General features: G+C 31.7%; 1 long non-coding RNA gene across 1 annotated transcript; it reads left to right on the top strand.

Moving 5' to 3' along the window:
• The first annotated feature begins 8,326 nt into the window (after positions 1–8,326).
• On the top strand, positions 8,327–9,467 carry LOC136805710 (uncharacterized). The gene is made up of 2 exons (XR_010846438.1): positions 8,327–8,538; positions 8,759–9,467. It is a non-coding gene; the product is annotated as an uncharacterized lncRNA (long non-coding RNA).

Raw genomic sequence — 9,467 nt, 5'->3', positions numbered from 1 at the left:
CCTGTATTTGATTTGATTATAACACATCTTGTTTTCTATTTATTTTAGATATTCAAGTTAGTGGTCAAGATGTGGGCCCAAACGCTCCCTGAATTTCTTACTCAGTGTGTCATGATCTGACACCCTTAGCAACTTTTTCCTGAAATAAATGTATGCTTCGCATGTGTTTATCTGAGTGGTGTACATAAGAAGTAGATAACTTTTATGTTAAAAAGCAAAACGTAGATATTGTGAGCGGTTTTTATGAAGGTTTTTTCAATTTTGAATGAAAGTATGGTAGCCAGAGCAAAGTAAATCATAATAGAATGATGGCTAGTAAATGGTGATCTACATTTTTTTGGTTTGCACAAAGACAAAAAGGTATCAATATGAATTCTGGTTGTTTTGTATTTTGTATTATTTTCATCAAGGTTTGAGAGGATTGATATCCGAACAAATGATTCGATTTAGTCCTTTTTAGTAACTGAGCTGCGGTTTACTTTTTCATAGTTACTCATTTAAAATCGACTGGTCTTGTTTATGAACAGAGTTCCAAAATGAATGTTTGATCATCACTCAGTTTAACATTGACTCACTTCTCTCAAGAGCGATGACTGTATACCTTGACAGAAAATTCTTGGAATTCTCATCGAAATAAATCATTTCGAACTCATTAGAAGAGAAAAAAATCACTGCTCAGTGATAAGTGGTTATTCACTTAAAGTGGAAGGATAGGCTTCCTCATTTACTACTATTGAATTCCTATAAAACCAAACTAAACAAATGTCAAGCTCCTTTGGATCAAGAAATATGATTTTGATGCATCAAGTCTCATCAAAATTATATTTCTGTTTTCCTCAGAGTGTGGTATACTTTATTTGGATATCATTAAATTCAATGAAATCATGAAATTGTCAATGTTACTTGTTATCTATTACATAATAGATTTTCTACATAAAGATATCCAAAGCTCTTGCTCATTTACAAGATACATAGTGATTAAAATAACTCCCATGTTAAAGTAGCCGCTCTTATTTTCAGGGGGTAGCATTAGTTTCTGTAACGAATATTGATCTTTTTATGTTTAGTAATGAATTTGATTTAAGCTTTATTTTCTTTAACTTTTAGATCCCCCCTTTCCGTTAAGAAACGATGCATCATCTCATCGAATGTGTATTAGCTGCTTGCTAGCTAGCAAGGTCAAATTTGTACCCACTCCCAATAGAGATGCTCAATAGAGATGCTGCAGATCAATCAGAAGTGTCAACGCTGTATTGTAGATCAAAACCTTGTGAATATCCAAATAATAATTTCATTGGTTGGATGAACATTTGAAAGAAAACGGACAAAAACGTTTGGCCATGAAATAGGTAATTTATACTTTTTTATTTGACTTTTTAAAGTATATTTGGTTTAATCGTATTTTTGTGCTTGATTCATAGTAATACTTGATTTTACTTGCTGTATTAACTAAGTGTCGCCCTGTATTTTGATTTGATTATAAGCACATCTTGTTTTCTATTTACTTTAGATATTCAAGTTCGTGGTCAAGATGTGGGCCCAAACGCTCCCTGAATTTTATACTTAGTGTGTCATGATCTGACAACCTTAGCAACTTTTTCATGAAATAAATGTATGCTTCGCATGTGTTTATCTGAGTGGTGTACATAAGAATTAGATAACTTTTATGTTAAAAAGCAAAACGTAGTTATTGTGAGTGTTTTTATGAAAGTTTTTTCAATTTTCAATGAAAGTATGGTAGCCAGAGCAAAGTAAATCATGATAGGATGATGGCTAGTAAATGCTGATCTACATTTTTTTGGTTTGCACAAAGACAAAAAGGTATCAATATGAATTCTGTTTGTTTTGTATTTTATATTATTTTCATCAAGGTTTGAGAGGATTGATATCCGAACCAATGATTTGATTTAGTCTTTTTTAGTAACTGAGCTGCGGTTTACTTTTTCATAGTTACTCATTTAAAATCGACTGGTCTTGTTTATGAAACAGAGTTCCAAAAATGAATGTTTGATCATCACTCAGTTATAACATTGACTCACTTCTCTCAAGAGCGATGACTGTATACCTTGACAGAAAATTCTTGGAATTCTCATCGAAATAAATCATTTCGAACTCATTAGAAAAAAAAAAAATCACTGCTCAGTGATAAGTGGTTATTCACTTAAAGTGGAAGGATAGGCTTCCTCATTTACTACTATTGAATTCCTATAAAACCAAACCAAACAAATGTCAAGCTCCTTTGGATCAAGAAATATAATTTTGATGCAGCAAGTCTCATCAAAATTATATTTCTGTTTTCCTTAGAGTGTGGTATACTTTATTTGGATATCATTAAATTCAATGAAATCATGAAATTGTCAATGTTACTTGTTATCTATTACATAATAGATTTTCTACATAAAGATATCCAAAGCTCTTGCTCATTTACAAGATACATAGTGATTTAAATAACTACTCCCTGTTAAAGTAGCCGCTCTTAGTTTTTCAGGGTAGCATTAATTTCTGTAACGAAATATTGATCTTTTTATGTTTAGTAATGAATTTGATTTAAGCTTCATTTTCTTTAACTTTTAGATCCCCCCTTTGCGTTAAGAAACGATGCATCATCTCATCGAATGTGTATTAGCTGCTTGCTAGCTAGCAAGGTCAAATTTGTGCCCACTTCCAATAGAGATGCTCAATAGAGATGCTGCAGATCAATCAGAAGTGTCAACGCTGTATTGTAGATCAAAACCTTGTGAATATCCAAATAATAATTTCATTGGTTGGATGAACATTTGAAAGAAAACGGAAGAAAACGTTTGGCCATGAAATAGGTAATTTATACTTTTTTTATTTGACTTTTTAAAGTATATTTGGTTTAATCGTATTTTTGTGCTTGATTCATAGTAATACTTGATTTTACTTGCTGTATTAACTAAGTGTCGCCCTGTATTTTGATTTGATTATAAGCACATCTTGTTTTCTATTTACTTTAGATATTCAAGTTCGTGGTCAAGATGTGGGCCCAAACGCTCCCTGAATTTTATACTTAGTGTGTCATGATCTGACAACCTTAGCAACTTTTTCATGAAATAAATGTATGCTTCGCATGTGTTTATCTGAGTGGTGTACATAAGAAGTAGATAACTTTTATGTTAAAAAGCAAAACGTAGATATTGTGAGCGGTTTTTTCAATTTTCAATGAAAGTATGGTAGCCAGAGCAAAGTAAATCATGATAGGATGATGGCTAGTAAATGCTGATCTACATTTTTTTGGTTTGCACAAAGAGAAAAGGTATCATTATGAAATCTGTTTGTTTTGTATTTTATATCATTTTCATCAAGGTTTGAGAGGATTGATGTGCGAACCAATGATTCGATTTGTTCTTTTTTAGTAACTGAGCTGCGGTTTACTTTTTCATAGTTACTCATTTAAAATCGACTGGTCTTGTTTATGAAACAGAGTTCCAAAAATGAATGTTTGATCATCACTCAGTTATAACATTGACTCACTTCTCTCAAGAGCGATGACTGTATACCTTGACAGAAAATTCTTGGAATTCTCATCGAAATAAATCATTTCGAACTCATTAGAAAAGAAAAAAATCACTGCTCAGTGATAAGTGGTTATTCACTTAAAGTGGAAGGATAGGCTTCCTCATTTACTACTATTGAATTCCTATAAAACCAAACCAAACAAATGTCAAGCTCCTTTGGATCAAGAAATATGATTTTTATGCAGCAAGTCTCATCAAAATCATATATCTGTTTTCCTCAGAGTGTGGTATACTTTATTTGGATATCATTAAATTCGATGAAATCATGAAATTGTCAATGTTACTTGTTATCTATTACATAATAGATTTTCTACATAAAGATATCCAAAGCTCTTGTTCATTTACAAGGTACATAGTCATGTAAATTACTACTCGTTGTTAAAGTAGCCGCTCTTAGTTTTTGGACCTACCCCGGTGGGGTGGAGGTCCTATAAATTATTCTGTGTTCGTCCGTCCGTTCGTCCGTTCGTCTGTTACTAACTTTTCTGAGGATTGAATCATAGGAATAAAATAATAGTGGCCAAAATGTGACGAAGCCCGATTTTCGAAAAAAAAAAATTCGGGGCAAATTTAGGCCAAAAAACAGCTAAAAAACAGGTTTTTTAGACTTTGTGAAAAAATGGTTCATTAATTTTTTCTGATTTTTGGCATGAAAGTAGGGTAACATCATAGGTAAATGATGGCTCAAGCAGATTTTTGCAAAAAAATTTTGTTGCCTCAAAAAACGCATGTTTCAATTTCACTTTTAATAAGCATACATCAATGTTCTTAGCCATATTATTATTTTTATTATTTATTTAAGATGAAAATGTCACGGTGGAGGTCAATTGTTTGAGTTTTCTAGAAACACTTATTATTATTTTGGCTGAAAAACGAATCTTTATCTGTAAGAATCACTATTTATAAGCATAGATCAATGTTCTTAGCAAAATCATTATTTTATTATTATTTTTTCTAAACAAAGAAAATGTCACTTTAGAGCGCGATGGTTTGGGTTTTCTGGAAACTTTATTTATTGAGCTGTGCATTTTTCTGATAGTGGGTTGTTTTTATAAAGAAAAGCGTTTAATAGCTTTTTTATTTCTTTTTCGAAAATCTTTTTCAATAGTGTTCATAGTTTCTCTCGATAGATATGCTTTCATTTTTCTTTATTTTTTTTGTATTTTGACCAGTTATCGTTTTATGTGTTTCATTGTTTCAATGTTCACTGTTTAGTTTGATAACCAGGCAGGTCCATAAAAGTATCACTTGTTATTATAAGCATCTACTTTATAAGAATTAAATCAATAACTTCTGATTGAAGGCCATATACCTTTCGGTAATTAGTTCTTACAAAGTAACCAAAGTATGACGAAAAAGATGAGAAGCATCTACTTTATAAGAATCAAATCGATAACTCTTGATTGAAGCAGAGGAATGTAAAAAGATGGAAAAACAGCTTCTTGAAAACAATGGAAAAACGGCGCGTCATATACCAGGTCTCTTGCCCTTAAGGGAGTTTATGTCGAGTTAATAGGTTTCTTTTGTTGTCGCTATAAAAAATCTGCATAATTAGCGTGTTGTGACAAAATTCTTTTGTTTCAAGCCTAATTATGCGCAAACTTTTAGGGCTTATATTTTGGGTACACCTCTCCTATACGTAAAGGTGCCTATATATTCTTGCTCAAAATTTCTTAGCGATTCTACTGATATAACCGCATCATGACCGCACCATTATATGGAGAGCTAGAGCTCGAGAAAATTATAACTTTATCTTGATTTTACTCGATTTCTGACAGTTTTAGAAGAATCAATTTAATATCATTGCGTTGAAAAATTTAACTTGAAGCTATAAGAAGTTATAGCCCAAAAACCTCTATTATGACGTCATAAACATTACGTGACATTACGTCATTAAACTAAAAATTTGAATAACTCAAAAACTGTTTATGATATCAATATGAAATTTTGACAGAACAAATATATCGTAATTCTCTAGATTTAAAAAATTCCTATACCTCCTGAATCAATTTAATATCATTGCGTTAAGAATTTCTTTTGCTATACATTGGTAAAAAGATTGCTCCTTATTTTTAAAAATTGAACTAGTAATCGGCGAAAAAGGAAAAACTAATTTTCATTTTTATCGTTAAATCATGTAGAAACCGTCCAATTTGTATGGCGAGCCGTCTTTCCTGGACTTTCATTTAACGACCTAATCAACGTTTTTACAATAGAGTTTTCAATAGAAGTGATCGTTGAACTTTGAGTAATCAGAAAAGCTGTTTTTCCATCTCTTTACATTCCACTGATTGAAGACAATATGCCTTTCGGTAATTAGTTTTTACAAAGTAAACAAAGGATGGCGAAAAAGATGAGCATATTTATTTCTATTATAAGCATTTTCTTTATAAGAATCAAATCAATAACTCTTGATTGAAGGCAACATATCTTTCGGTAATTAGTTATTAGAAAGTAAACAAAGGATGGCGAAAAAGATGAGCATGTTTATTTTTATCATAAGCATTTTCTTTATAAGAATCAAATCAATAACTCTTGATTGAAGGCAATATATCTTTAGGTAATTATTTATTAGAAAGTAAACAAAGTATGGCGAAAAAGATGAGCATATTTATTTTTATTAGAAGCATCTACTTTATAAGAATTAAATCAATAACTCTTGATTGAAGGCAATATACCTTTCGGTGATTAGTTCTCCTTAAAACAAGGCATATTTCCGAATGAATTAAAAATTGCTAAAGTTACACCCGTCTTTAAAACAGGAGACAAAAACGACCCTGGGAATTATAGGCCAATCTCAGTTTTACCATGCTTTTCAAAACTCCTCGAGAAAATCATGTACAACAGGCTCTATGACTATCTTCAGCAGCATAAAATTCTATATCAAAAACAATTTGGCTTCCAACAAAAACACTCGACTGAACACGCTCTACTCGAATTAATCAGTGAAATTTCAAATTCTTTCGAAAAGAATAAATTCACCATTGGTACTTTCATTGACCTTTCAAAAGCATTTGACACTGTTAACCATGACATACTAATCTCAAAAATGGAACGATACGGAATAACAGGTACTAACTTAGACTGGTTTAAAAGCTATTTGACTGGACGTAGACAATGTGTGGCATATGACAACTCGACAACGACCACTAGAAAAATTGACTGTGGGGTTCCCCAGGGCTCAATCCTGGGACCGCTACTATTCCTGATTTACATAAACGATCTACATAACACATCGAAACTACTTGATTTTATACTATTTGCTGACGATACTAATCTTTTCTATTCAAACAAAGACCTAAAAACACTTTTTAAAGTAGTTAACAATGAACTTAACCATATAAATAACTGGTTTGTCGCTAACAAATTATCACTGAATGTTAAAAAAACGAAGTACATACTTTTCTGTAAACGCAGTAAAGTTGACGACCTACCTTTAAGACTCCCTTCCTTACGAATTAACGATACAGAAATTAAACGAGTTTACGATACAAGCTTCCTTGGAGTAATAATTGACGAATCCTTAAATTGGAATAAACACATTAAAACCATTGAAAATAAGATCTCTAAAAACATCGGAGTTCTTTTTAAAGCTAAGCAAGTCCTTGAACTAAACTCGCTCAAAAAACTTTACTTTGCATTTATTCATAGTTATTTAAATTATTGTAACATGATATGGGGTATTACTTTTAAATCGAACTTAAAAAAACTCTTTAGTAAACAAAAACATGCACTCCGCATCATGTTTGGTGTAAATAAATTTAGTCCGGTTAATCATCACTTTAAAGACTTAGGCGCGCTTAATATCTATCAAATAAACATCTACCAGACAATTGCATTTATGCAAAGCGTTAAAACTAAAACCTGTCCTGACTTATTTTTTAACCAATTTCCTCAAATAAATCATATATACCAAACAAGATACTCAAAAAATGCTTTTAAAATACAGGGTGCACGATTAGATGTCAAAAGGTTTGCTATTAGATATAGGGTCCTTTTATGTGGAACAATGTTCTTAGTAGTGATCTCAAAGAAACTTGTGGAGAAAAATCAAAACTATGTTTCCAAAAGGCTGTAAAGAAATATATTTTTAACACAGATGTTGAGAAATATTACTAAATGACAATTTATCACATAGGTGTAAATAAATTATATATTCCTTTTTTTCTGCTTTATTCTTTTATTTCTCTTTTTCTATTATATGAAACATGTAGCAGATGTAAATAAACACTTTCGCAATCAAGGGGATAGGTGAAAAGGTAGCAATGCCTTCTTCTATCTCCTGCGAATGTTTTTAGCGTAAACATTTTTTTATCTCACAAACAATAGCTATAAAACTTTTAACGTGTAATTTTATGATAGCTTAGTGATTAAACGCAAATAATTAAACGGAAAAAAAAAAAAAAAAAAAAAGTTCTTACAAAGTAAAAAAAGGATGATGAAAAAGATGAGCATATCTATTTTTATTATAAGCATCTAATTGCCCCCGCAGGAGCGCAGCGACGAGGAGGCACTCATAGTTTCACGCATAGATATTGGACTGGAATCTCGAAATTTTGTTGTTTTTTTGTTTTGTCGCGCAAGCATCCCCGTAGTTAGTCTCTTCCGTAAATGTTCGGTTTTTTTTCCGGGACGGCAGTTGCTAGACTAAAAACTTTTTCTTTTTTATAGCAGGCGCCGCGGGCATTTTACTCAGCTTTCGAGAGTAGATTCTATTCCGCTTGTAGAATTTTGCCCGATTGGTCAACATGCAGGAAGTGGAATGGAGAAGTTTCTGGAAGTTTTCTTAAATTCAAGCTCTCTCCTCATGCAGTCAAAACGCATTTATGATTTACTTTTGACTTTGGGATTAAACAAAACAGTTTATCCCCAATAATGAACAATGATTACAAATGATAATAGTAGAACAATGATTGAATATGGATAAAAGTGATTATTGTTGGTGGTTGAATTGGCAACCAAATTCCACTGTAACTAAATGGTAAATGGTACTTCGACAGTAAGTACAAATATTTTTTTCTTTGTCTACTTTTATAAGACTTGGTTTTATTAATCTTTTATGTTTATTAACCTGTGTTCTTGTTGATACTTACCACCAGGCACTATTTGGGAAATTATTATCAAAGATTGAAAGAAACTTTTGTGAACTATTTTTGAGGAAATTTCAGTACACTCACCATATTACATCTAATTTCATGTTTCTTATTTTTCCCTTTAAGCTTTTTATGAATGAGGATTCGTTTACATTGACAACGCAATATTACCTCGTTACTGCTACTATTACCACGTTACGTCATGATTTTCCATCCTTCTACACGATATTGCTGTTACAACTGCAAGATAACTGGCATATCTTTTTATTGTAAACAATTTTGTCCATGAGATCCCTTATCATGTCGTTGGAAAAAGTCCTGAATGTACGCTATTTCCTGTTAATACCTGCTTCCTGCTCATCAATATTGCCTCGTTACTGATACTATTACCACGTTACGTCCTATCATCTTCCATCCTTTACACGACGCTGTTACAGCTTCTAGATTACTGGTAAATCCATTTAATGTAAACAATTTTGTATCACGATATCATTTGTTAAACCGTTGGAAAAACTCCTAAGTACGTTGTTACCTGTCAATTTTTGGTTCCTGCTCGTTATGTTTCTGGCTCATAGCATTTCTTATGCTGTTTGGTTCTACTATGTTTCATTTATATTTCAAATTGGTTGAAATAAATATAGTTGCATGTCTTTTGACTGGTTTAGTATCTATGTAACTGTCTGTAATTGATTCTACCTGGACACTTTTCCTAATGATTGTTTTAAGATTCGTATTTTATTCTTTGTAAAAAGTAATTCACATTTTTAGAAAAAAATATGTTTCATTTATGTTAGCTTATTCATTGATATCTCAAAGAAAATGCTGTTGAGAAGAA

This window comes from Clytia hemisphaerica, unplaced genomic scaffold, assembly GCF_902728285.1.
Source record: "Clytia hemisphaerica strain Z4C2 unplaced genomic scaffold, Clytia hemisphaerica genome assembly, whole genome shotgun sequence".
Lineage (NCBI taxonomy): Eukaryota > Metazoa > Cnidaria > Hydrozoa > Leptothecata > Clytiidae > Clytia > Clytia hemisphaerica.
The sequence above is the reverse complement of the archived record's forward strand: the minus strand, read 5'-3'. Positions and strand labels throughout refer to the sequence as shown.